Below are 27,280 nucleotides of genomic sequence, written 5' to 3' on the forward strand. Positions count from 1 at the left end.
GTCAGGGGCCCCTTGGAGTGCCACGGTGTCCCTCATGGTCTTTTGAATGTCCTTCAGCACCCCTACGATGGTGCCCAGGACGGAGCTGATGGTTCTGAGCTCCTCCCTGAACCCCAAATACTGCTCCTCCTGCAGGCGCTGGGTCTCCTGAAACTTGGCCAGGACCATCGCCATCGTCTCGTGGGAGTGGTGGTATGCTCCCAAGATGGAGGAGAGGGCCTCGTGGAGAGTGGGTTCCCTTGGCCTGTCCGCCCCCTGTCGTACAGCAGCCCTCCCAGTTCCCCTGTGTTCCTGTGCCTCCGTCCCCTGGACCGTGTGCCCAATACCACTGCCCCCAGGTCCCTGTTGTTGTTGGGGTGGTGGGTTATCCTGGGTTCCCTGTAGTGGTGGACACACCGCTGATTGACGTGTCCTGGGTACGGAGGTATGGGCCCGCTGGGTGGGTGCTGTGCTGGTGTTACCAGAGGGTGGAATGTCAGTGTTGGGCTGTGCCTGTGCGAGGGGAACCGACTGTCCCGAGGCCCACGATGGTCCGGGCTGGTCATCTGGATCCAGTTGGCCAGAGCTACTGTCGTCACTGTGGGCATCTTCTGTGGGTGGAGTGGAGATGTCTGGACCCTCCTGTGTGGTGACGTTCCGTAGTGGTCCTGCAGGTGTATAAGAGCATGATTATTGCATGTGTGTGTGTCATGGTGTGCAATGGGTGGGTGTGCGTGTACCCCAGTGCAAGCATTCCTGTGTGGGGGTTTGTGTGATGATGGTTAGGGGGTTGTTATGGGTATGTGCAGTGAGCATGCTTTAGTGAGGGGTGACCATGCTTAGTTGTGTCATGCAGGGCTTGGGGTTGGGGTGTGTGGTTTGTGTTTGTACATTAGTGAGGAGTTGTAGTGATAGGAGATGGGGTGAGGGTGGGAGTGTGTGATAGAATGCAGGTAGGGTGGGGGTAGGATAGTTAAGATTTGACTTACCAGTGTCCATTCCTCCACCGACTCCTCCGAGGCCCTCTGGATGCATGATGGTTAAGACTTCCTCCTCCCATGTTGTTAGTTGTGGGGGAGGAGGTGGGGGTCTGCCGCCAATCCGCTGTACCACGATGTTGTGCCTGGAGACCACTGAACGCACCTTCCCCCATAGGTCATTCCACCTCTTCCTGATGTCCTCCCGATTTTTTGGATGCTGTCCCACAGCGTTGACGCTGTCCACGATTCTGCGCCATAGCTCCATCTTCCTGGCTATGGAGGTGTGCTGCACCTGTGAGCCAAATAGCTGTGGCTCTACCCGGAGGATTTCCTCCACCATGACCCTGAGCTCCTCCTCGGAAAACCTGGGGTGTCTTTGGCGTGACATGGGGTGGTGTGGGTGATGTGTGGGATTTTGTATGTGTTGATGTGTGTGGTGATGTGTAGTGGTGTGTGGTGTTTTGTGCGTGGAATGTTGTATGGGTGATGGTGTTATGTGCCTCTGTGTGGTGGGGTTCCCAATTGCTGTGCTCTCTGTCTCTCGGCTTCCTCAAGATTTCAGGTTGTAAGGGTTTGTGTGTGATGTGGGTGGGTGTTTTATATCGTATTGATTGTGTGGGAGTGGTGTTTGTATGTGTATCAGGTGTGTGTATTTGGAATTGTCCAAAGTGGAGGTGTTTTGGAGATGTGTGTGTAATTTGAGCGCGGCGGTGTGTACCGCCAATGGAATACCGCGGTTGAAAGACCGCCGCGTGGATTCGTGGGTCGTGATAGCATGGGCGTGTTTCTGTTGGCGTGACGGTGGAGGAATTTTTTTCGCCAGTTTAACACTGACCTTTGGTGTGGCGGACTTGTGTGGGTGTCTGAATTTCGGAGGATTCCGAGATGTGTGTCATAATAGCTGTGGCGGTATTCCGCGGCCGCGGCGGTGTATTGGCGGTCTTCTGCACAGCGGTAAGCGGCTTTTACCGCCAATGTTGTAATGACCCCCTTTGTGTTTTCTGAACATTGATGCTGAATCCTGATGCTTTGCTGATGTCCTGAGGATAAAGACTGACTCTGCTTGCTGATCCACACTGAGGATAGGTATTATGAATTAGAATATTGATTATCATGCATATTTGCTCTTTCTTCCTAAGTACCAACTGTACTGTTTTGATAGAGCCATAGCTGGGTGTTTTTTAAAATTCATGTTAATCAACTGTTTTGCATGAAGCCCAACATGCTGAAGCTAATCTGATGTTTGTTAAGGGTCCTTACTAATGAAATTCTGCTAATAAGGAATAATGCTTGATGAATTTCTCTGCTGAACTCAAATGTATGTAATTACTCTGACGCAGTTTACTTTGTTATAAAGTTACATTGTAAACATAGAATGTTTTGTAGTTCAAGCTTTGATTAGATTGCGTTTCTTCCGCCACTTTGGACAACCAGTATTGTTTCTGTATGTGTTTCATTTGAGTATGAGATTAATCTACATGACCTTAGCATTGTTAATACAGGGAAATAAATGTTTTAACTTTTATTAAAAGGTATGGTTATTCATGACTAAAAGGTCATGGTGCATGACAATTACTGACTCTATTGATTATTGATGTTATTGATTATTGGTGATTATTTATATTGTGTATTGGTTATTGATCTTTGATTTGCATGTACTGGAGTTATGATAAGAACATCTTAATTGCGAGTCAAAAGGTTCATCAACCTATTTGCGTCCCCTTGTAATTTTACTTATTAAGGTTAGATGCGCAAGCAATGTATGTGTCCAGACAAATCATGCTTTTGTGAAAGGTGAGGCATAGCAGTACAGATCTTCTACATGCTCTGTCACTGTCAATGGCAAGTGTAATTGCCTGTAAAACTGCTTTGTGAAGCCTCAAATTCACCTATTTTGTGCTACTAGAGGTAGACAACTATGTTTATTCACATATGTAGTCAAATACTGACACAATCGTTTCCTCTAGTCAGCTGCTAACATGGTGAAATACATCAACACTCTGACATGCTTTAGATATCCCATTAATCATGCAGCAATCTGCTTAAGTGATTAGGCAATTCACTTTTTTAGAGATTAATAGAGTTATGCAGGTGCTAAAACATGCATCTGGATATAGGGAGATGTACTGAAATATGTTGGTATACTAGGGAAGTACTAACACAACCTTTCATACATCCAAATACTGCTTCTCTGAAGGGTGGGGTTTAGTGTGCTGAGGCTGTGAGTACTGTGTCACTGGCTACTCAAATAGTGCTATAATACTACTTTGTCCAGTCTCAAACAGACATTTTATTGCATATATCTCATCTCTCTGACATGCTGTAGGTATTCCATGAAGCATGGTGCAACGAGCTTAAATGACTAGGAAACATACTTCTCAGTTTCAGAAACTTACTTACACACTTTCAGATCCCTTACCGAAGCAATATATAAAATAAAGCAGTTAACAAGGAATTTATAGTTATATTTCCAAAGCATGGCCCCTGTGTCTCATCCAGTGACAGAAAAACAGACACACTTCTTCATCATCATCATCATCAGCAAGCTTTCTTCGGTCAACTTAACCATCAAAGCATCATAGTACAATTTAAATTCAAAATTTAAAACATATACAGAATATAAAAATAAAAAACTAATAAATACAATCTTCAACTTCAAAGCTCTAAAATACTTGTACACCTAAAATTTCATCACGGGAAGTTATTTAAGAAGCGACTTTGTAAATGCCATGCAGCCACAAGAAACTTGCTAACCACAAGAATAAAAAAATTGGAAGTATCGCTTTTTAAAATCCTTATAGCTGAACAACATTGATGCAAACCCAAACCTCGACTAATTGTATGAATCCATTTTGACCGGGGAATGGAATAAGCAGGGCAAAAAAACACGAAGTGTACAACAGTTTCTGAGCTACCACACCAAGCTGGGCATAAATCAGAGTGTAGAGTTAGTCCCCACCTTCTTGTTGGGGACAACAGCGGTAGACTCCCGAAATGGAAGCTAGCATACAGGCCCTTACCCAATAAATCAGGTATAAGATCTTAGTATGGTTCATACTGGGGGTACCACTTAAAATCAATAAATAGATTGGTCAACCGACTGCATGATTTCCAACAGATGGAATCATTTCTTACATAGGACCAATAGGCTGTTTTCAAGATAATTTTGTGGGATTTTTCCAGATTTTTTGGGTTCTCCCAGAAGCTTCCCAGTCCCAAAATACATGTCTAAACCATGAGATGGTAACCATGTTCAGTCTCTTTAGTAAATTAAGAAGGGAATCCCTATATATAACAAGTTCAGGAACAGTCCAAATCCTTATCCAAAAAAGTAAGGGCCTTAAAGCTATCAAATCAGCTATACAATTGAACGCTAGGTCCAGAAACATTGGGGTCAGGGGTGTGCTACGAGGGCACACAATTAGAGCCCTGGCAAAATTATTTTCACCCACAGATAATCTTTTACTGTTGGAGAACCCCCACATCTCAGCAGCATAGGCGGCCGCTCCCTGTGCCTTTGCCAAATAGATTTTGATAGCTGGGGATACAGCTTTGGATACAGAGCTTTTATAAAAGTGAAGGCTAGCGGCCGCTCTGTGCTGGAGAAGCCCCACACTTTTGCTGATCTGGTCCTCCCAGTGTAATTTACTTGATATCCTCACACCCAAGTAGTCTATTGAACTGACCGTACTTAAGGAAATCCCATCCAAGTTAATAGTGCATCTCCTACAAAGTCCAGGACTAAACACCATTAATTTGGTTTTACTGACATTCAACTCCAAACCATAGTCTGTACAAAATGATTTAAATCTATCAACGAGTATTTGGAGACCCATAGGGATCTTAGAAATGAGAAGGGAATCGTTAGCAAAAAGTAGGATAGGGATTTTCTAAGCATTCAGTGTGGGAGCATTATTCTAACAGGAGGACAATACTTGTACCACCTCATTAATAAATAAGGTAAATAAAATAGGGGCCAGAACACAACCCTGGTGAACTCCCCTCTGAATAGGAATGTTTTTCTGTCAACTCTCCTTGATTACCCCATCTCACTTGCACGTATGTATTTTTGTGCAACCGCTGTAAGAGATGGATTATATTAATTGAAGTACCCAATTGTTGGACTTTTTTGCTTATGCAGGGTCATCCCAAATCTTTTTGCCTCCTGCCTCCTAATTTTTCTGACCTGTTGCTGTTGGCTTTTCAACTCTGAGCACTTTACCACTGCTAACCAGTGCTAAAATGCATATGCTCTCTGTGTAAATTGTATGTGATTGGTTTATCCATGATCTGCATATTTGATTTACCAGTAAGTCCCTAGTAAAGTGAACTAGAGGTGCCAGGGCCTGATAATCAAATGCTACTAGTGGGCCTGCAGCACTGGTTGTGCCACCCACATAAGTAGCTCTGTAATCATGTCTCAGACCTGTAACTGCAGTGTCTGTGTGTGCAGTTTTAACTGTAAATTCGACTTGGCAAGTGTACCCACTTGCCATGACCAAACCTTCTTTTTTCTTACATGTAAGGCACCCCTAAGGTAGGCCCTAGGTAGCCCTAAGTGCAGGGTGCAGTGTATGGTTAGGGTAGGACATATAGACCCTCATTACAACCCTGGCGGTCGGTGTTAAAGCGGCAGTAATACCGCAAACAGTCCGGCGGAGAAAAAAATGGGATTACGACCGTGGTGGTAACCGCCAACATAGACAGCCACTTTAACACTCTGACTGCCACGGTGGTACAAACAAACAGCGCAGCGGACACCACCAACAGACATGCGGAAGACAATGTTCCGCCCACCCTATCACAACAGGCCTATCTGCCACCTTTTCCGGGGTGGAACCAAAGCGAACAAAAACACGGCAGAAACAGTACACAGAAAGGAAAAAACTCACCTTTCCACACCCCACGAGGAACCAGGACGCCATGGACCCCGAATTGCAGATACTGCCGATGATAGTCTTCCTGCTCCTCTATCAGGAGCTCCAACAACGGCGGCGATGACCACAGTGAGTACTGCACCTACAACACAGGGGAGGGGGGAGGGAAAAGAGAGTGACACACACACGCAACACCCCCACCCAAATCCCCACCCACAGCACCATACACACAAATACATGCAGCAAATTTACATATACTCCCCCCCACCCCCAGGAAGAATGCAAGGACAAAAGGAATTGATTTCAACAAATGTAATCATGAGAAATATCATTATCAAAATTCTAATTCCAGTATGTACAATTATTTCCACCAAATACACAAGTCTGGATGGTGAACAATTATCATTGTCCGTGGACCACTGGGCCCAAAATGCATGGGCGAGGCCCACACATGATACCTGACTTCAAACAGAGAGAACACTGGAAGGGCATCAGATAGAAAATATACAGGCACCTCAGGGGGAGGGGGAGGGGGGAACGTCAGCCTGATGAACGCACAACGCCACTGCTCCACGAGGGGGCTCCATGCCCACAGTTTGGTCCTGGGGAGTGCAAAGCCACAGTCTCTCAAGTCTTTCCAGTGGGTGGTTTGCCCACTGCTTTATCCTGGGGAGTGCAAAGCCACAGTCTCTTAAGTCTTTCCAGTGGGTGGTTTTCCCACTGCTGTATCCTAGGGAGTGCAAAGCCACAGTCGCTCAAGTCTTTCCAGTAGGTGGTTTGCCCACTGCTTTAGCCTTGGGAGTGCAAAGCCACAGTCTCTCAAGTTTTTCCAGTGGGTGGTTTGCCCACTGCTTTATCCTGGGGAGTGCAAAGCCACAGTCTCTCATGTCTTTCCAGTGGATGGTTTGCCCACTGCTTTATCCTGGGGAGTGCAAAGCCACAGTCTCTCAAGTCTCTCAAGTGGGTGGTTTGCCCACTGCTGTATCCTGGGGAGTGCAAAGCCACAGTCTCTCAAGTGGATAACAGTCTCCACTGGTTCTGGAGGGGGCTTTGTGCCCAGAGTGCTTCATCCTGACAAGGACTGAGGTAGTGGATGTCCTTCTCCACTGGTTCTGGAGGGGGCTTTGTGCCCAGAGTGCTTCATCCTGCCAAGGACCGAGGTAGTGGATCTATCTCTCCACTGGTTCTGGAGGGGGCTTTGTGCCCAGAGTGCTTCATCCTGCCAAGGACTGAGGTAGTGGATGTATCTCTCCACTGGTTCTGGAGGGGACATGGTGCCCAGAGTGCACCACATGCAGTGTGGCCAGAACAATACACTCTCCTAGGTGTGTGTGCCACGAGATTGCCGAGGTACAGGTTGCATGATACACAATGGAGGCAGAGACATACCCCACACTGCTGCGGCTTCGCATTCCATATGCAGTTGACAACTGTGATGACAGTGATGCTTCATGGAAGCTGCCCAGGGTCCTTGAACTCACCACCAGCTTCGGACGACTGACCACTGCGGGTGGTAGCCATGTCTGCGCTGATGCCACTATCTGAGGAGGACGTTGCGGGCCACTGGCGGTGCTTGCAGCGGTGTCATTTGTGGTGGTGCTTGCGGCGATGTTAGTCATGGCGGTGCTTGCGGCAGGGTCTGTGACAGCGGTGCTGGCTGCAGGGTCTGTGGCAGTGGTGCTAGCTGTGGGGTCTGTGGCGGAGGTGCTGGCTGCGGGCTCTGTGGCAGCGGTGCTGGCAGCGGGGTCTGTGGCGGCGGTGCTGGTGGCGGGGTCTGTGGCGGCGGAGCATGTGTCAGCACCAGCTGAGTGAGAGAGCAGGATGTCTCCTGCAGCCTCGGACGGCTGCCCACCGGGGAAGAGGCTGGGGTCTGTTTCAGCGGCTGTAGTCGTGCCGGACGCGGTGCAGGTAGCAGTGCAGGTGGCGGTGCAGGTGGCAGTGCAGGTGGCGGTACAGGTGGTGGTGTTCTCCGCCGTTCAGGTTGCCATGGATGTGAACAGAAGGTGTGACACTGGTCCCTCAGTCTGTGCCGCCCTGGCCTCTCCTTACCTGCCCTTCTGTTTTTGCCCTTCCCCAGCTTTGATGGCGGCGCAGTTGTCTTGCCACTATCCCGTTTCGTTTTCGCTGACCCCTTGGTGGCAGGTGTTTTCGGCTTCTCCCTCCGGGATGTGGGCAGCTTTTTAACCTTGGCAGGTGGCGGAATGTCCTTGCCCTTGCTTCGTGGCACACTGGCAGCCCTCATGGTTGGCACACTCCATGACCCCGCAGTTGCTGGCACCACTGTGCCTGGGGATGTGGTGGCTGAGGTGCTGGGCTGGGACCTGGAAAGCCTGGCCCTAGGAGAAGGACGGGGGGAGGTGTATGGAAGAGGTCAATGTTAGCCAGGAAAGATTTTTTAGACACACTGGGCCGGGTACATGGAGGGGGTTTGGGAGTGGAGGAAAAGGTAGTGGTTGTGGGAGGTGCACGTCTGCTGAATTTGGGTGAAGGTGCATGGGCTGGAGGCTGTTGTGAGGTGGATGGCTGTTGGGTGGGTGTGTGCCTGTGTTTGTGTACTTTGGGAGGAGGGCTCACTGACACACTGGAAGAGGACACTGGGGATGTGTGAATGGTAGTGGGGGTGGTGAGTGCACGTGAGCGGTGTGTGTGCTTATGGGAGTACTGGTGATGGAGGTAGTGGCTGAGGATGTAGTGCATGCAGTGTGAGTGGAGACGAGACTAGGAGGGAGGAGGGAGACGTGGAGGAGGGGGACACAGTGGGGGGAGTGGATTTTGGTATGTGTGCATGGGTATGATGCTTGTGTGAGTGCCTGTGGGATGTGTGGTGCTTCTGTTTGCCTGAGACACTCTTGTGTGTTAATGTGTGTGCATGCTGGTCTGATGGTGTGCTTGGGATAGGCTGAGGTACAGGGGATTGGGGCTGGGTGGAGGAGGTTGGAGGGGGAGGCTAGACACAGGGACAATGGCTGCCATCAGTGCTGAGGCCAGAGTCTGAAATGCTCTCTGTTGGGGTGCCTGGCCAGAATGAATGCCCTCCAGGTATGCATTTGTTTGTTGCAAATGCCTCTTAACACCCTGGCATCATTGAGAATGGTAGACTGCCCAACAGTGAGGGATCTCAGGAGGTCAATAGCCTCCTCACTGAGGGCAGCAGGGCTGACTAGGGCAGGGCCTGAGGTGCCTGGGGCGAAGGAGATGCCCATCAACCTGGGTGAGCAGGCACGGACACACGCTGAGGGGCTGCTGGGAGGGCGGTGCTGGTAGGGGGGTGGCGGCTGTACCTGTTGATGCGGTGGGCACAGAGGGGCCCGCCACCGCAAGGGAGCTCGCATCAGAGGAGGAGTTGCTGTTGCTGGTCTCTGCTCCTGTCCCCTCCGTGGAGCTCCCTTCGCCCTCCGTCCCACTGGTGGCTTCAGACTCCGTTGTTTCGCCACCCAGGGCCAAGTGGGATGCAGCTCCCTCCTGCTCCGCTGCCAATGCTCCTCTGCCTGATGATGCTATTGCACACAAGAACAGGGAGACCACAAAAAGGGGGGGAAAGACAGGAGAAAGACATGTTCAGTGCATGCAACTCCACTACCGTTGGCGGACACAACAGACACAGCAGCCCTCTGCACTAAGCCATGCACTTATAGTTCCTAGATTAATCACATGCCCATTGGGTACAAGGCCTAAGCCCGATTGCTGCACACCTGGAAGTCATAGGAGACTGACTAGGTGTAGATGGCACTAACCACTAGTGGGGTTGGGGTGCCACATAGCCTGCCTCACAAGGGACCTTGCCTACCAAGCTCGCCCTGGCCTAGGGGAACCCACTGCCCACCTCCCCCACACAGACACCTCGTAATGCGTGCATAGTCAGCTGAACAAGAGTTACTCACCCCTTTGTGGCTGCTGTGATGCCCTCAAGCTCCCATCCAACTCCGGATATGCCACCTCCAGGATCCGGAACATCAGGGGGGTCATGGCACAACGGGCACCCCTCCCACGTTGGGAGGCCATCCCCAGCTGGGCCTCCGCTGTCTCCTTGCTCCCGCGGTGCAGGTCCGCCCATCTTTTACTGCAGTGGGTGCTCTGTCCGTGGTGGACCCCCAGGGTCCGGATGTCCTTGGCGATGGCACGCCAAATGGCCTTCTTCTGGTTGGCGCTGACCTAGAGGATTGGTACAGGGGGAAAGGAAATTCTTTACCCGTCTGGACCGTCATACTCATTGGCCCCCGTTCCCACCCTTGCCCTGACGCACATGCTCTCACCGTCCGCACATACAGGCCTCAGCCCCCCATGTATCTTCCATCCACACTACTCCAAACAGGCATTGCCCATGCAGTATGCTCACAGTGTACTCACCTGTTTGTCTGGACGACCGTACGGTTGTGTGTACTGGGGGAGGACCCCATCCACTAATTTCTCCAACTCCTCCGAAGTGAAGGCAGGGGCCCTTTCCCCAGACACATGAGCCATCATTGCTTCCAGACACAGGTCACAGCAGCACTTGCAGTGTAGGTCCTCTCCTGTTGAAGATCAGGTATCAAGTGAGTGAACAGACAGAAAATGGCGGTCACGTCTGCAGTGGTGCATGCCGTCACCAACGGTGTACATTGTCATTGGCTCCTCGGACCCATAGGGTCCAATGTTAACCAATGCAGAATTGCGCATTAGTCTTCGACAGCCCACCGCGATGGTGTACAACGCCAGCGCAGTGACCACATATCCCCTTGACCCACTTTACAGGTCAGGCAGCCGGCATTTCAGGGGGCCACATGGCATTTATAATAACTGCGTCACCCCAATGTAGGCCTTGAATACACAATGTTACAGGCATACTGTGGATTAATAAATGTGTGCAAATTACATTTTGTGATTCCTCAGTGTTGGCTGACTCTCTGCTCGCTGTTCTCCTCCATAGGGCATGTCTGCTGGGGCAGGTGATGAGATGGAGGCATCCTCCGGTGTACAGACCGCTGGTGGACCTGTTGACAATGGAAGAGAGACATATCATAGTCACCTACAGACTTGATCGTGCAACAATCCAGGAACTGTGTGCCCAGTTGGAGCCAGACCTGATGTCAGCTATCCGCCATCCCACAGGAATAGCCCCTCTAGTGCAGGTCCTGTCTGTACTCCATTTCCTGGCAAGTGGTTCCTTTCAAACAACAGTGGCCATCGCATTAGGGATGTCTCCGTCAATGTTCTCTAACGTGCTGTCCAGAGTGTTGTCTGCCCTGCTGAAACACATGCGCAGCTACATCGTGTTCCCTCAGGTTGAGGATTTGCCCACAGTGAAAGGTGACTTCTATGCCCTGGGACATATCCCCAACATCATTGGTGCCATTGATGGGACACATGTGGCATTGGTACCCCCACGCAGGAGTGAACAAAAGAGCTACCATTCTATGAATGTGCAGAGGGTATGTTTTGTAGATCAGTACATCTCCCATGTGAATGCCAAGTTTCCTGGCTCAGTGCATGACGCTTACATTTTGAGAAATAGCAGCATCCCTTATGTGATGGGGCAACTCCAGAGGCACCGGGTGTGGCTTATAGGTGAGGACAAGGACCCTATACAGAGTGAATAGGTGTCTGGATATGGGGTTGTCCCTAAGGGTTAGTGTGTATCTAACAGTTGTCCCCCGATATTTACAGGTGACTCTGGTTACCCTAACCTGTCATGGCTACTGACCCCGATGAGGAATCCCAGGACAAGGGCAGAGGAACGCTACAATGAGGCACATGGATGAACTAGGAGGGTGATTGAACGAACGTTCGGCCTCATGAAGGCCAGATTCCAGAGCCTCCATATGACAGGTGGTTCTCTCTGCTACTTGTAGGAAAGTACCATCTTGCCTGGCATGTTCCCCCCATTTTTCACTGTATATATGTTGTTTTAGTTGTATGTGTCACTGGGACCCTGTTCACCAGGGCCCCAGTGCTCATAAGTGTGCCTGAATGTGTTACCTGTGTAGTGACTAACTGTCTCACTGAGGCTCTGCTAATCAGAACCTCAGTGGTTATGCTCTCTCATTTCTTTCAAATTGTCACTAACAGGCTATTGACCAATTTTACCAATTTACATTGGCTTACTGGAACACCCTTATAATTCCCTAGTATATGGTACTGAGGTACCCAGGGTATTGGGGTTCCAGGAGATCCCTATGGGCTGCAGCAATTCTTTTGCCACCCATAGGGAGCTCTGACAATTCTTACACAGGCCTGCCACTGCAGCCTGAGTGAAATAACGTCCACGTTATTTCACAGCCATTTTTCACTGCACTTAAGTAACTTATAAGTCACCTATATGTCTAACCTTTACCTAGTAAAGGTTAGGTGCAAAGTTACTTAGTGTGAGGGCACCCTGGCACTAGCCAAGGTGCCCCCACATTGTTCAGAGCCAATTCCCTGAACTTTGTGAGTTTGGGGACACCATTACACGCGTGTTCTACATATAGGTCACTACCTATATGTAGCTTCACAATGGTAACTCCAAATATGGCCATGTAACATGTTTATGATCATGGAATTGCCCCCTCTATGCCATCCTGGCATAGTTGGCACAATCCCATGATCCCAGTGGTCTGTAGCACAGACCCTGGTACTGCCAAACTGCCCTTCCTGGGGTTTCACTGCAGCTGCTGCTGCTGCCAACCCCTCAGACAGGCATCTGCCCTCCTGGGGTCCAGCCAGGCCTGGCCCAGGATGGCAGAACAAAGGACTTCCTCTGAGAGAGGGTGTTACACCCTCTCCCTTTGGAAAATGGTGTGAAGGCAGGGGAGGAGTAGCCTCCCCCAGCCTCTGGAAATGCTTTGTTGGGCACAGATGTGCCCAATTCTGCATAAGCCAGTCTACACCGGTTCAGGGGACCCCTTAGCCCTGCTCTGGCGCGAAACTGGACAAAGGAAAGGGGAGTGACCACTCCCCTGACCTGCACCTCCCCTGGGAGGTGTCCAGAGCTCCTCCAGTGTGCTCCAGACCTCTGCCATCTTGGAAACAGAGGTGCTGCTGGCACACTGGACTGCTCTGAGTGGCCAGTGCCACCAGGTGACGTCAGAGACTCCTTCTGATAGGCTCCTTCAGGTGTTAGTAGCCTATCCTCTCTCCTAGGTAGCCAAACCCTCTTTTCTGGCTATTTAGGGTCTCTGTCTCTGGGGAAACTTTAGATAACGAATGCAAGAGCTCATCCGAGTTCCTCTGCATCTCTCTCTTCACCTTCTGCCAAGGAATCGACTGCTGACCGCGCTGGAAGCCTGCAAACCTGCAACATAGTAGCAAAGACGACTACTGCAACTCTGTAACGCTGATCCTGCCGCCTTCTCGACTGTTTTCCTGGTGGTGCATGCTGTGGGGGTAGTCTGCCTCCTCTCTGCACTAGAAGCTCCAAAGAAATCTCCCGTGGGTCGACGGAATCTTCCCCCTGCAACCGCAGGCACCAAAAAGCTGCATTACCGGTACCTTGGGTCTCCTCTCAGCACGACGAGCGAGGTCCCTTGAATCCAGCAACTCTGTCCAAGTAGCCCCCACAGTCCAGTGACTCTTCAGTCCAAGTTTGGTGGAGGTAAGTCCTTGCCTCACCTCGCTAGACTGCATTGCTGGGAACCGCGACTTTTGCAGCTACTCCGGCCCCTGTGCACTTCAGGCGGCAATCCTTTGTGCACAGCCAAGCCTGGGTCCACGGCACTCTAACCTGCATTGCACGACTTTCTAAGTTGGTCTCCGGCGACGTGGGACTCCTTTGTGTAACTTCGGGTGAGCACCGTTTCACGCATCCTTGTAGTGCCTGTTTCTGGCACTTCTCTGGGTTCTACCTGCTGCTGAGAGGGCTCTCTGTCTTGCTCGATTTCCCCTCTCTCTCCTGGTCCAATTTGCGACCTCCTGGTCCCTCCAGGGCCACAGCAGCGTCCAAAAACGCTAACTGCACGATTTGCAGCTAGCAAGGCTTGTTGGCACTCTTTCGGCGGGAAAACACTTCTGCACGACTCTCCACGGTGAGTGGGATCCGTCCACCAAAGGGGAAGTCTCTAGCCCTTTTCATTCCTGCAGAAACCTCAGCTTCTTCTGTCCAGTAGAAGCTTCTTTGCATCCACAGCTGGCATTTCCTGGGCATATGCCCATCTCCGACTTGCTTGTGACTTTTGGACTTGGTCCCCTTGTTCCACAGGTACCCTAGATTGGAAATCCATCGTTGTTGCATTGTTGGTTTGTGTCTTTCCTGCATTATTCCTCTAACACAACTTCTTTATCCTTAGGGGAACTTTAGTGCACTTTGCACTCACTTTTCAGGGTCTTGGGGAGGGTTATTTTTCTAACTCTCACTATTTTCTAATAGTCCCAGCGACCCTCTACAAGGTCACATAGGTTTGGGGTCCATTCGTGGTTCGCATTCCACTTTTGGAGTATATGGTTTGTGTTGCCCCTATCCCTATGTTTCCCCATTGCATCCTATTGTAACTATACATTGTTTGCACTGTTTTCTAAGACTATACTGCATATTTTTGCTATTGTGTATATATATCTTGTGTATATTTCCTATCCTCTCACTGAGGGTACACTCTAAGATACTTTGGCATATTGTCATAAAAATAAAGTACCTTTATTTTTAGTATAACTGTGTAGTGTGTTTTCTTATTATATTGTGCAAGTGACACTTGTGGTACTGTAGTAGCTTCACACGTCTCCTAGTTCAGCCTAAGCTGCTCTGCTAAGCTACCATTATCTATCAGCCTAAGCTGCTAGACACCCTATACACTAATAAGGGATAACTCGGCCTGGTGCAAGGTGCAAGTACCCCTTGGTACTCACTACAAGCCAGTCCAGCCTCCTACACTACTCACCAAAGAAGGTGTGCCAGATCATCGTGGCCTGCTGTATGCTACACAACCTGGCTTTGCAATACCAGGTGCCTTTTCTGTAGGAGGATGGGCCAGATGGTGGTCTTGTGACAGCTAAGGAGCCTGTGGACAGTGAAGAAGAGGAGGCAGAAGAAGAGGATATCGACAACTGAAACAACATCATCATGCAATACTTCCAGTGAGACACAGGTAAGAAGATGTCACTGCCTCCCATATCTCATACTATTATTGGAGCAAGCATAAGTCTCTTTTACACTCAGTCTATAGACCCTGATGTGTCACTTTGGCTTTCCATTTCACAGATGTGGGTCCCACTTTGTGCCCTCTGCTATATTTCCTCCAGGACTACAGCTGTGTTATATTGGACGTGCACAAGTAAATTGAAATTGCTATATTCCATGGTTATTGCAATTACACGTTTGTGAAAGCACAGAGTGATTCCAGATTGTTTTGTGATTGAAGTGTGTTTATTTCTGTGCAAATAAGTGGAGGGGGTTGTAAAATTGGCAGGGGGGGTGGTTGAGGAATGTCCATGGCAGAGTACAGTCTATTTGTTTCACAGGTGCAGTGTCCAAAGGGGCATAGGAAGTGGAGCAATGGCAGTTGAAGGATGGACAGGGTGAAAAGTGGGACAGAAGGGTGACATTCAGGGGGGGTCTCATTTAATGGCAGGGGTCTTGTCAATGTTCTCTGTCTTGTTCCTGGATCTCAGGGACCGTTTGCGGGTGGTTCTCCATCTGTAGGGGGTGGGGTGCTGGTGTTGTGTTCCTGTGGCGGTGCCGCATGTCCACTAGCGCCGGCGGAGGTGGAGGGCTGTTCATCATCCAGGCTAGTGTCAGGGGCCGCTTGTTGTGCCACTGTGTCCCTCCTGGTGTTGACAAGGTCTTGCAGCACCCCTGCAATGGTGACCAGAGTGTTCCTCCTGCAGCCGCTGGGTCTCCTCAAACTTGGCCAGTACAGTTGCCATCGTCACCTGGGAATAATGGTAACCTCCCATGATGTTGGAGATTGCCTCGTGGAGAGTGGATTCCCTGGGCCTGTTCACACCCTGTCACACAGCAGTCCTCCCAGCTTCCCTGTTATCCTGTGCCTCTGTCCCCTGAACCATGTGCCCACTGCCACTGCCCCTAGGTCCCTGATTTTGTTGGGTAGGTGGGTTTGCCTGGGTTCCCTGTAGTGGTGGACACCCTGCTGATTGATTTATCCTGGGAACAGAGGGATGTGCCCGCTGGGTGGGTGCTGTGGTGGTGTTTCCTGAGGGGGGAGGCTCTGTGGTGGCTTGTGACTGTGTCAGGGAGACCGACTGTCCCGAGGTCCCTGATGGGCCGGGCTGGTCATCTTGAACCAGTTGTGCAGAGCTGCTGTCATCACTGTGGGTCTCTTCTGTGGGGGGACTGGATATGTCTGGCACCTCCTGTCCGGTGACGTTGGGTAGGGGTCCTGCAGGGGTGTAAAGGCAGGATTATTGCATCTGTGTGTGCCATCGTGTGCGATGGGTGAGTGGCCCTTTACTCCAGTGCTTGTATTCTTGGCTTGGTCCTTGTGTAATATTTGGTTTGGGGTCTGTGTGGGTATCTGTAGTGGACATTCTTTGGTGATGAGTGTCCATGCTTTGGTGTTGCAAGCAGGGCTTGGTATTGGGATGGGTGGGTTGTGATAGTGAGGCATACGTGAGGTGTTGGAGTTATGGGGTGAGGGTCGCTCCCCTCCCCGCCAAGCAGCCCCCAGTGTGACCGCTCTCGCTGCCGTGCCCTGACTGCCTGTGCCTGCCTCCTTTGACCGAGCGCCAGTGTCCTCCGTTTCTGTGCCCCGAGTGCGTGCCTGTGTCCCTGGTATTGTTCATTGGACCTGTTTTGTTCTCCCTTACTTACTTTGATGCCTTGTCTGTGCCCCCCTTTCTTTCTGCTTCCCTCGTCTTGCCGCATCTCCCCCTCGCCACCCGCTTCCCGCCGCCGCGTCCCGGTAGCTACGCCCCCTTGCACCCCATTGGCCGCCCCGCTCCCACCTCCCAGCTGCTCCTCCCTCTCTCTTCCCCTCATATGGAGGCCGCGCAGCAGTAGAGAGAGCGACCTCTGACCCTGGTTCCCAGGCAGGTCGCTCCCCGCCACGCAGCCCCCAGTGTGACTGCTCTCGCTGCCGTGCCCTGACTGCCTGTGCCTGCCTCCTTTGACCGAGCGCCAGTGTCCTCCGTTTCTGTGCCCCGAGTGCGTGCCTGTGTCCCTGGTATTGTTCATTGGCCCTGTTTTGTTCTCCCTTACTTACTTTGTTGCCTTGTCTGTGCCCCCCTTTCTTCCTGCTTCCCTCGTCTTGCCGCGTCTCCCCCTCGCCGCCCGCTTCCCGCCGCCGCGTCCCGGTAGCTCCGCCCCCTTGCACCCCATTGGCCGCCCCACTCCCACCTCCCAGCTGGTCCTCCATCCCTCTTCCCCTCATATGGAGGCCGCGCAGCAGTAGAGAGAGCGACCTCTGACCCTGGTTCCCAGGCAGGTCGCTCCCCTCCCCGCCATGCAGCCCCCAGTGTGACCGCTCTCGCTGCCGTGCCCTGACTGCCTGTGCCTGCCTCCTTTGACCGAGCGCCAGTGTCCTCCGTTTCTGTGCCCCGAGTGCGTGCCTGTGTCCCTGGTATTGTTCATTGGCCCTGTTTTGTTCTCCCTTACTTACTTTGTTGCCTTGTCTGTGCCCCCCTTTCTTCCTGCTTCCCTCGTCTTGCCACGTCTCCCCCTCGCCGCCCGCTTCCCGCCGCCGCGTCCCGGTAGCTCCGCCCCCTTGCACCCCATTGGCCGCCCCGCTCACACCTCCCAGCTGCTCCTCCCTCCCTCTTCCCCTCATATGGAGGCCGCGCAGCAGTAGAGAGAGCGACCTCTGACCCTGGTTCCCAGGCAGGTCGCTCCCCTCCCCTCCACGCAGCCCCCAGTGTGACCGCTCTCGCTGCCATGCCCTGACTGCCTGTGCCTGCCTCCTTTGACCGAGCGCCAGTGTCCTCCGTTTCTGTGCCCCGAGTGCGTGCCTGTGTCCCTGGTATTGTTCATTGGCCCTGTTTTGTTCTCCCTTACTTACTTTGTTTCCTTGTCTGTGCCCCCCTTTCTTCCTGCTTCCCTCGTCTTGCCGCGTCTCCCCCTCGCCGCCCGCTTCCCGCCGCCGCGTCCCGGTAGTTCCGCCCCCTTACACCCCATTGGCCGCCACGCTCCCACCTCCCAGCTGCTCCTCCCTCCCTCTTCCCCACATATGGAGGCCGCGCAGCAGTAGAGAGAGTGACCTCTGACCCTGGTTCCCAGGCAGGTCTCTCCCCTCCCCGGCACGCAGCCCCCAGTGTGACTGCTCTTGCTGCCGTGCCCTGACTGCCAGTGCCTGCCTCCTTTGACCGAGCGCCAGTGTCCTCCGTTTCTGTGCCCCGAGTGCGTGCCTGTGTCCCTGGTATTGTTCATTGGCCCTGTTTTGTTCTCCCTTACTTACTTTGTTGCCTTGTCTGTGCCCCCCTTTCTTCCTGCTTCCCTCGTCTTGCTGCGTCTCCCCCTCGCCGCCCGCTTCCCGCCGCTGCGTCCCGGTAGCTCCGCCCCCTTGCACCCCATTGGCCGCCCCGCTCCCACCTCCCAGCTGCTCCTCCCTCCCTCTTCCCCTCATATGGAGGCCGCGCAGCAGTAGAGAGAGCGACCTCTGACCCTGGTTCCCAGGCAGGTCGCTCCCCGCCACGCAGCCCCCAGTGTGACCGCTCTCGCTGCCGTGCCCTGACTGCCTGTGCCTGCCTCCTTTGACCGAGCGCCAGTGTCCTCCGTTTCTGTGCCCCGAGTGCATGCCTGTGTCCCTGGTATTGTTCATTGGCCCTGTTTTGTTCTCCCTTACTTACTTTGTTGCCTTGTCTGTGCCCCCCTTTCTTCCTGCTTCCCTCGTCTTGCCGCGTCTCCCCCTCGCCTCCCGCTTACCGCCGCTGCGTCCCGGTAGCTCCGCCCCCTTGCACCCCATTGCCCGCCCCGCTCCCACCTCCCAGCTGCTCCTCCCTCCCTCTTCCCCTCATATGGAGGCCACGCAGCAGTAGAGAGAGCGACCTCTGACCCTGGTTCCCAGGCAGGTCGCTCCCCTCCCCGGCACGCAGCCCCCAGTGTGACCGCTCTCGCTGCCGTGCCCTGACTGCCTGTGCCTGCCTCCTTTGACCGAGCGCCAGTGTCCTCCGTTTCTGTGCCCCGAGTGCGTGCCTGTGTCCCTGGTATTGTTCATTGGCCCTGTTTTGTTCTCCCTTACTTACTTTGTTGCCTTGTCTGTGACCCCCTTTCTTCCTGCTTCCCTCGTCTTGCCGCGTCTCCCCCTCGCCGCCCGCTTCCCGCCGCCGCGTCCCGGTAGCTCCGCCCCCTTGCACCCCATTGGCCTCCCCGCTCCCACCTCCCAGCTGCTCCTCCCTCCCTCTTCCCCTCATATGGAGGCCGCGCAGCAGTAGAGAGAGCGACCTCTGACCCTGGATCCCAGGCAGGTCGCTCCACTCCCTGCCACGCAGCCCCCAGTGTGACCGCTCTCGCTGCCGTGCCCTGACAGCCTGTACCTGCCTCCTTTGACCGAGCGCCAGTGTCCTCCGTTTCTGTGCCCCGAGTGCGTGCCTGTGTCCCTGGTATTGTTCATTGGCCCTGTTTTGTTCTCCCTTACTTACTTTGATGCCTTGTCTGTGCCCCTCTTTCTTCCTGCTTCCCTCGTCTTGCCGCGTCTCCCCCTCGCCGCCCGCTTCCCGCCGCCGCGTCCCGGTAGCTCCGCCCCCTTGCACCCCATTGGCCTCCCCGCTCCCACCTCCCAGCTGCTCCTCCCTCCCTCTTCCCCTCATATGGAGGCCGCGCTGCAGTAGAGAGAGCGACCTCTGACCCTGGATCCCAGGCAGGTCGCTCCCCTCCCCGCCACGCAGCCCCCAGTGTGACCGCTCTCGCTGCCGTGCCCTGACTGCCTGTGCCTGCCTCCTTTGACCGAGCGCCAGTGTCCTCCGTTTCTGTGCCCCGAGTGCGTGCCTGTGTCCCTGGTATTGTTCATTGGCCCTGTTTTGTTCTCTCTTACTTACTTTGTTGCCTTGTCTGTGCCCCCCTTTCTTCCTGCTTCCCTCGTCTTGACGCGTCTCCCCCTCGCCGTCCCCCTTCCCGCCGCCGCGTCCCGGTAACTCCGCCCCCTTGCACCACATTGGCCGCCCCGCTCCCACCTCCCAGCTGCTCCTCCCTCCCTCTTCCCGTCATATGGAGGCCGCGCAGCAGTAGAGAGAGCAACCTCTGACCCTGGTTCCCAGGCAGGTCGCTCCCCTCCCCGCCACGCAGCCCTCAGTGTGACCGCTCTCGCTGCCGTGCCCTGACTGCCTGTGCCTGCCTCCTTTGACCGAGCGCCAGTGTCCTCCGTTTCTGTGCCCCAAGTGCGTGCCTGTGTCCCTGGTATTGTTCATTGGCCCTGTTTTGTTCTCCCTTACTTACTTTGTTGCCTTGTCTGTGCCCCCCTTTCGTCCTGCTTCCCTCGTCTTGCTGCGTCTCCCCCTCGCCGCCCGCTTCCCGCCGCCACGTCCCAGTAGCTCCGCCCCCTTGCACCCCATTGGCCGCCCCGCTCCCACCTCCCAGCTGCTCCTCTCTTCCTCTTCCCCTCATATGGAGGCTGCGCAGCAGTAGAGAGAGTGACCTCTGACCCTGGTTCCCAGGCAGGTCGCTACCCCCCGCCACGCAGCCCCCAGTGTGACTGTTCTCGCTGCCGTGCCCTGACTGCCTGTGCCTGCCTCCTTTGACCGAGCGCCAGTGTCCTCCGTTTCTGTGCCCCGAGTGCGTGCCTGTGTCCCTGGTATTGTTCATTGGCCCTGTTTTGTTCTCCCTTTCTTACTTTGTTGCCTTGTCTGTGCCCCCCTTTCTTCCTGCTTCCCTCGTCTTGCCGCGTCTCCCCCTCGCCGCCCGCTTCCCGCCGCCGTGTCCCGGTAGCTCCGCCCCCTTGCACCCCATTGGCCGCCCGCTCCCACTTCCCAGCTGCTCCTCCCTCCCTCTTCCCCTCATATGGAGGCCGCGCAGCAGTAGAGAGAGCCACCTCTGACCCTGGTTCCCAGGCAGGTCGCTCCCCTCCCCACCACGCAGCCCCCAGTGTGACCGCTCTCGCTGCCGTGCCCTGACTGCCTGTGCCTGCCTCCTTTGACCGAGCGCCAGTGTCCTCCGTTTCTGTGCCCCGAGTGCGTGCCTGTGTCCCTGGTATTGTTCATTGGCCCTGTTTTGTTCTCCCTTACTCCCTTACTTACTTTGTTGCCTTGTCTGTGCCCCCCTTTCTTCCTGCTTCCCTCATCTTGCCGCGTCTCCCCCTCGCCGCCCGCTTCCCGCCGCTGCGTCCCGGTAGCTCCGCCCCCTTGCACCCCATTGGCCGCCCGCTCCCACCTCCCAGCTGCTCCTCCCTCCCTTTTCCCCTCATATGGAGGCCGCGCAGCAGTAGAGAGAGTGACCTCTGACCCTGGTTCCCAGGCAGGTCGCTCCCTTCCCCGCCACGCAGCCCCCAGTGTGACCGCTCTCGCTGCGGTGCCCTGACTGCCTGTGCCTGCCTCCTTTGACCGAACGCCAGTGTCCTCCGTTTCTGTGCCCCGAGTGCGTGCCTGTGTCCCTGGTATTGTTCACTGGCCCTGTTTTGTTCTCCCTTACTTACTTTGTTGCCTTGTCTGTGCCCCCCTTTCTTCCTGCTTCCCTCGTCTTGCCGCATCTCCCCCTCGCCACCCGCTTCCCGCCGCCGCGTCCCGGTAGCTCCGCCCCCTTGCACCCCATTGGCCGCACCGCTCCCATTTCCCAGCTGCTCCTCCCTCCCTCTTCCCCTCATATGGAGGCCGCGCAGCAGTAGAGAGAGCGACCTCTGACCCTGGTTCCCAGGCAGGTCGCTCCCCTCCCTGCCACGCAGCCCCCAGTGTGACCGCTCTCGCTGCCGTGCCCTGACTGCCTGTGCCAGCCTCCTTTGACTGAGCGCCAGTGTCCTCTGTTTCTGTGCCCCGAGTGCGTGCCTGTGTCCCTGGTATTGTTCATTGGCCCTGTTTTGTTCTCCCTTACTTACTTTGTTGCCTTGTCTGTGCCCCCCTTTCTTCCTGCTTCCCTCGTCTTGCCGCGTCTCCACCTTGCCGCCCGCTTCCCGCCGCCGCGTCCCCGTAGCTCCGCCCCCTTGCACCCCATTGGCCGCCCCGCTCCCACCTCCCAGCTGCTCCTCCCTCCCTCTTCCCCTCATATGGAGGCTGCGCAGCAGTAGAGAGAGCGACCTCTGACCCTGGTTCCCAGGCAGGTCGCTCCCCTCCCCGCCACGCAGCCCCCTGTGTGACCGCTCTTGCTGCCGTGCCCTGACTGCCTGTGCCTGCCTCCTTTGACCGAGCGCCAGTGTCCTCCGTTTCTGTGCCCCGAGTGCGTGCCTGTGTCCCTGGTATTGTTCATTGGCCCTGTTTTGTTCTCCCTTACTTACTTTGTTGCCTTGTCTGTGCCCCCCTTTCTTCCTGCTTCCCTCGTCTTGCCACGTCTCCCCCTCGCCGCCCGCTTCCCGCCGCCGCGTCCCGGTAGCTCCGCCCCCTTGCACCCCATTGGCCGCCCCGCTCCCACCTCCCAGCTTCTCCTCCCTCCCTCTTCCCGTCATATGGAAGCTGCGCAGCGGGCGCGCCACTGGCGCACCAAAGGCGCGCCAAAGGCAAGTCCGCCTGCGCCCGTCCGCACCTGGACCGCGCCCAGCGCCAGACCCCCTGGCCCCTGCCGCTGCCATCCTCCCCGCCGGACCTACGACGCCGCCACCCTCCTCGCACTCAACACCAGCCAGTTCCCCGGGTGCTGCCGTGCTGACCCAAGACGCACCCACGGACCCTTCGCCTGCCAATCATGCAAGTTCTCCTGCATCCAGACCCGCACCGCACCCGCCAACCCAAGCACCAGCAGCAACCACCTGAAGTGCATCCTGCTCAACACCCGCTCCATCCACAGACACGCCGTGGAACTCTGGAACCTGCTCGACACCACATCTCCAGACGTCGCCTTCCTCACGGAAACCTGGATGAACGCCTCCTCAGTGCCCGACATCGCCATCGCCATCCCGGACGGATACAAGATCACCCGGAGGGACCGCGTCAACCAAACAGGAGGAGGCATCGCCATCGTCCACAAGAACACCATCCGCATCACGACCAACTCCGACGACACCCTCACAGCCGCCGAACATCTCCACTTCCAGATACACACCGACCCCAGGACCACACTCAGAGGCACCCTCATCTACAGACCCCCAGGACCCCGCACACAATTCTACGAAGACATCGCAGACTTCATCAGCCCACACGCCCCCCCTGTCCGCTGACTACATCCTCCTAGGGGACCTCAACTTCCACCTGGAGAACAACAACGACAACAACACCACCACCCTGCTGGACAACCTCGCCAACCTCGGACTCAAGCAACTGGTGAACACCCCCACCCACTACGCCGGACACACGCTTGACCCAGTCTTCTCCTCCAGCAAGTACATCTCCTTCAGCCACTCCACCGGACTCCACTGGACAGACCACAGTTGCGTCCACTTCAGCTTCAGAAGAACCACGACTCACCACCAGCCACAACAGGCTCCCTGTAGGAGCTGGAACAAGATCACCACCGACCAGCTCTCCACATCACTGAGCCAGAACCCTCCCACCAGCTCAGCGGACCCCAACCAAGCAGCCAACAACCTCACACAGTGGATCACCAACTGCGCTGACAACCTCGCACCTCTGAAAACCCATCCCACCAGGCCCAACAGCAAGAAAGCCTCCTGGTTCAACAACGACCTCAAGAACTCCAAGAAGAACTGCCGCACCCTCGAGAAAGCCTGGCGAAAAAACCCAACCACAGACAACATGACCGCCCTCAAGCACGCCTCCCGCAAACACCACCAGATGATCCACACCACCAAGAAGACAGCATTCAAAGAACGACTAGACAACAACGCACACAACAGCAAGGAACTCTTCAGCATCGTCAAAGAGCTCTCCAACCCCAGCGCCGGAAACAACGACATCACTCCCTCACAAGACCTCTGCAACTCACTCGCCTCGTTCTTTCACCGCAAGATCGCCGACATACACAACAGCTTCGGCGCACAGACCACGCACCCAACCACCAAACCGACGCCCCCCAACACCACCCTCCGCGCCTGGACCCCAGTCAGCACCGAAGACACCATCCATACGATGAACACCATCCATTCCGGATCACCAACTGACCCATGCCCCCACCACGTCTTCAACAAGGCCGACTCCGTCATCGCACCCCATCTCCGGGACATCATCAACTGCTCCTTCAACACCGCCACCTTCCCGGAGAGCTGTAAGCATGCCGAACTCAGCGCCCTCCTGAAGAAACCATCTGCAGACCCCACCGACCTCAAGAACTACCGCCCCATCTCGCTCCTCCCGTTTCCTGCCAAAGTCATCGAGAAGACCGTCAACAGACAGCTAGCCGCCTTCCTAGAGACTAATGGATCCCTCGACCACTCGCAGTCCGGCTTCTGAGCCAACCACAGCACAGAGACCGCCCTCATCGGAGCCACTGACGACATCCGAGCCCTGCTCGACAACGGGGAAACAGCGGCCCTCATCCTCCTGGACCTCTCCGCAGCGTTCAACACTGTCTGCCACCGCACCCTAGTGCAGCGCCTCAGCAACATCGGAATCCAAGAGAAGGCACTAGAGTGGATCATCTCGTTCCTCGCCAGAAGAACCCAGAGAGTCCGCCTCCCCCGTTCAGATCCGAGGCCACCGAAGTCATCTGCGGCGTACCACAAGGATCATCACACAGCCCCACCCTCTTCAATGTCTACATGAGCCCCCTCGCAGCCATCGCGCGCCAACACAACCTCAACATCATCTCCTATGCCGACGACACCCAGCTGATCCTCTCCCTCACCAACGACCCAGCCACCGCCAGAACCAACCTGCACGAAGGGATGAAAGACGTAGCCGAGTGGATGATGAACAGCCGCCTGAAACTGAACTCAGACAAGACAGAAGTCCTCATCCTTGGATCATCACCCTCTTCCTGGGACGACTTCTGGTGGCCCCATGCCCTGGGCAGCGCACCCAAACCAACGGACCACGCACGCAACCTGGGCTTCATCCTGGACTCCTCCCTCTCGATGACCAGACAAGTCAACGCCGTCTCATCATCATGCTTCAACATCCTACGCATGCTCTGAAAGATCTTCCGATGGATCCCCACCGAAACCAGGAAGACGGTCACCCAGGCACTCGTCACCAGCCAACTGGACTACGGTAACACCCTCTACACCGGAACCACGGCCAAACTACAGAAAAGACTCGAACGCATCCAGAACGCCTCCGCACGCCTCATCCTTGACATCCCCCGACACAGCCACATCTCCGGACACCTGAGAGACTTGCACTGGCTCCCCGTCAGCAAGAGAATGACATTCCGTCTCCTCACCCACGCACACAAGGCCCTCCACGACCTGGGCCCCAGGTACCTCAACAACCGCCTGACCTTCTACACTCCCACCCGCCAGCTACAATCGACCAGCCACACCCTCGCCGCCGTGCCACGCATTAGAAAAGCCACCATGGGAGGAAGATCCTTTTCATACCTGGCTGCCAAGACTTGGAACTCCCTCCCCATCCACCTCCGTCTGACCCAGGACCACCTCTACTTCAGGAAGCAACTCAAGACCTGGCTGTTCGAGCAGTAGCGGTCCCCCTTCCCCCAGCGCCTTGAGACCCTCCGGGTGAGTAGTGCACTATACAAATTTCTTGATTGATTGATTGATTGAGGGTGGGAGCATGTGATGGCATGCAGGTAGGGTGGGGGGATAAGGTAGTAAAGAGTTGATTTACCAGAATCCAGTCCTCCTGCTACTCCTGCGAGTCCCTCAGGATGCATGATTGCCAAGACCTGCTCCTCCCACGTTGTTAGTTGTGGGGGAGGAGGTGGGGGTCCACCGCCAGTCCTCTGAACAGCAATCTGGTGTCTGGAGACCACGGAACGCACCTTCCCCGTAGGTCGTTCCACCTCTTCCTGATGTCATCCCTAGTTCTTTGATGCTGTCCCACTGCATTGACCCTGTCGACAATTCTTCGCCCTAACTCCATCTTTCTTGCAATGGAGGGGTGCTGCACCTGTGATCCAAATAGCTGTGGCTCTACCCAGACAATTTCCTCCACCATGACCCTGGGCTCCCCCTCAGAGAACCTGGGGTGTAGTTGAGGTGCCATGAAGTGGTGTGGGTGATGTGTAAGGTGGTGTGTGTTGTGATGTGTGAGGGGATGGGTTGTTGTGTGTTGTTTGAGGTGCGTGGATGTTGTGTGTCTGTGGTTGCTGGTGTTGTTTATGGTGGTGTCTCTCTCTGGCGTGGTTTCAGAATTCTGGTAGTAAGGGTTTGTGGATGATGTGGGTGTGTGTTTTATATTGGATTGGGTGTGTGGGTGTGGTGTGTGTACGTGTATCAGGTATGTGTATTTCGATTTGTCCAATGTGGTTGTGTTTTGTAAATGTGTGTGTATTACGAGCGCGGCGGTGTGTACCGCCAATGGAATACCGCGGTTGAAAGACTGCCGCGTTGATTCGTGGGTCGTGATAGTGTGGGCGTATTCCTGTTTGTGTGACGGTGTCGGTTTTGTTATCACCTGTTTATCACTGACCTTTGGTGTGGCGGACTTGTGTGTGTGTCTGTATTATGGCGGATTCCGAGCTGTGGGCCTCAGCAGTATGTTGGCAGTCTTCTGCACGGCGGTAAGTGGGATTTAACACCAAGGTTGTAATGAGGCCTATAGCAATGTGTTTTATATGTCCTGACAGTGAAATATTGCTAAATTCGTCCTTCACTGTTGCAAGGCCTGTCCCTCTCATAGGTGAACATGGGGACTACCTTTAAATCTGACTAAAGAGTAGATTCCCTTTGGGAGCAGATGGACATGTGGAGATTGGGATCTCTGAGCTCACAATTTAAAAATACATCTCTTAGTAAAGTTGATATTAAGATTGTGCATTTGAAAATGCCACTTTTAGAAAGTGAGCATTTTCTTGCTTATACCATTTCTGTGACTCTGCCTGTTTGTGGATACCCTGTCTTGGGCTGGTTGCACCTCACACTAGACAGTGACACAAAAGGAGCTGGGGTGTAGTCTGCATTTCCTGATGAGCCATCTGTGCTAGGAGAGACAGGAGGAGTGGTCACTTACACCTGAAAGGGCCTGTCCTTACACAATGCAGTCTCAGACCCCCTGGTGAGTGTCTGGGGCCTGGCCTAGGTAAGGCAGGATTTCACATTCAAAAGAGACTTTACTTTGAAGTAGGCCCACTTCAAAGGAGAAATTGGGTATAAGAAGGGCACCCAAAACCACAGACTTTAGAACACTTCTGGAAACAAGAGGAACCTCTGCCTGGAGAAGAGCTGAAGAGCTGAGGAGAAGTGCTGCCCTGCCTGTGACTGTGCTTTGTGGAGCTATCCTGCAGTTGCTGCTTCTGCCAGAGTAAGAGGACAAAGACTAGACTTTGTGTGCCTTTCATCTTGTGAAAAAATCTCCAAGGGCTTGATGTAGAGCTTGCCTCCTGTTGTTTGAAGTCTCAGGGACAACAAAGAATTCTTTCTGCCAGCACCTGGAGTCTCTGGAGAGACTCCTGCTCTG

This window comes from Pleurodeles waltl, chromosome 7 (assembly GCF_031143425.1).
Source record: "Pleurodeles waltl isolate 20211129_DDA chromosome 7, aPleWal1.hap1.20221129, whole genome shotgun sequence".
NCBI classification, from domain to species: domain Eukaryota; kingdom Metazoa; phylum Chordata; class Amphibia; order Caudata; family Salamandridae; genus Pleurodeles; species Pleurodeles waltl.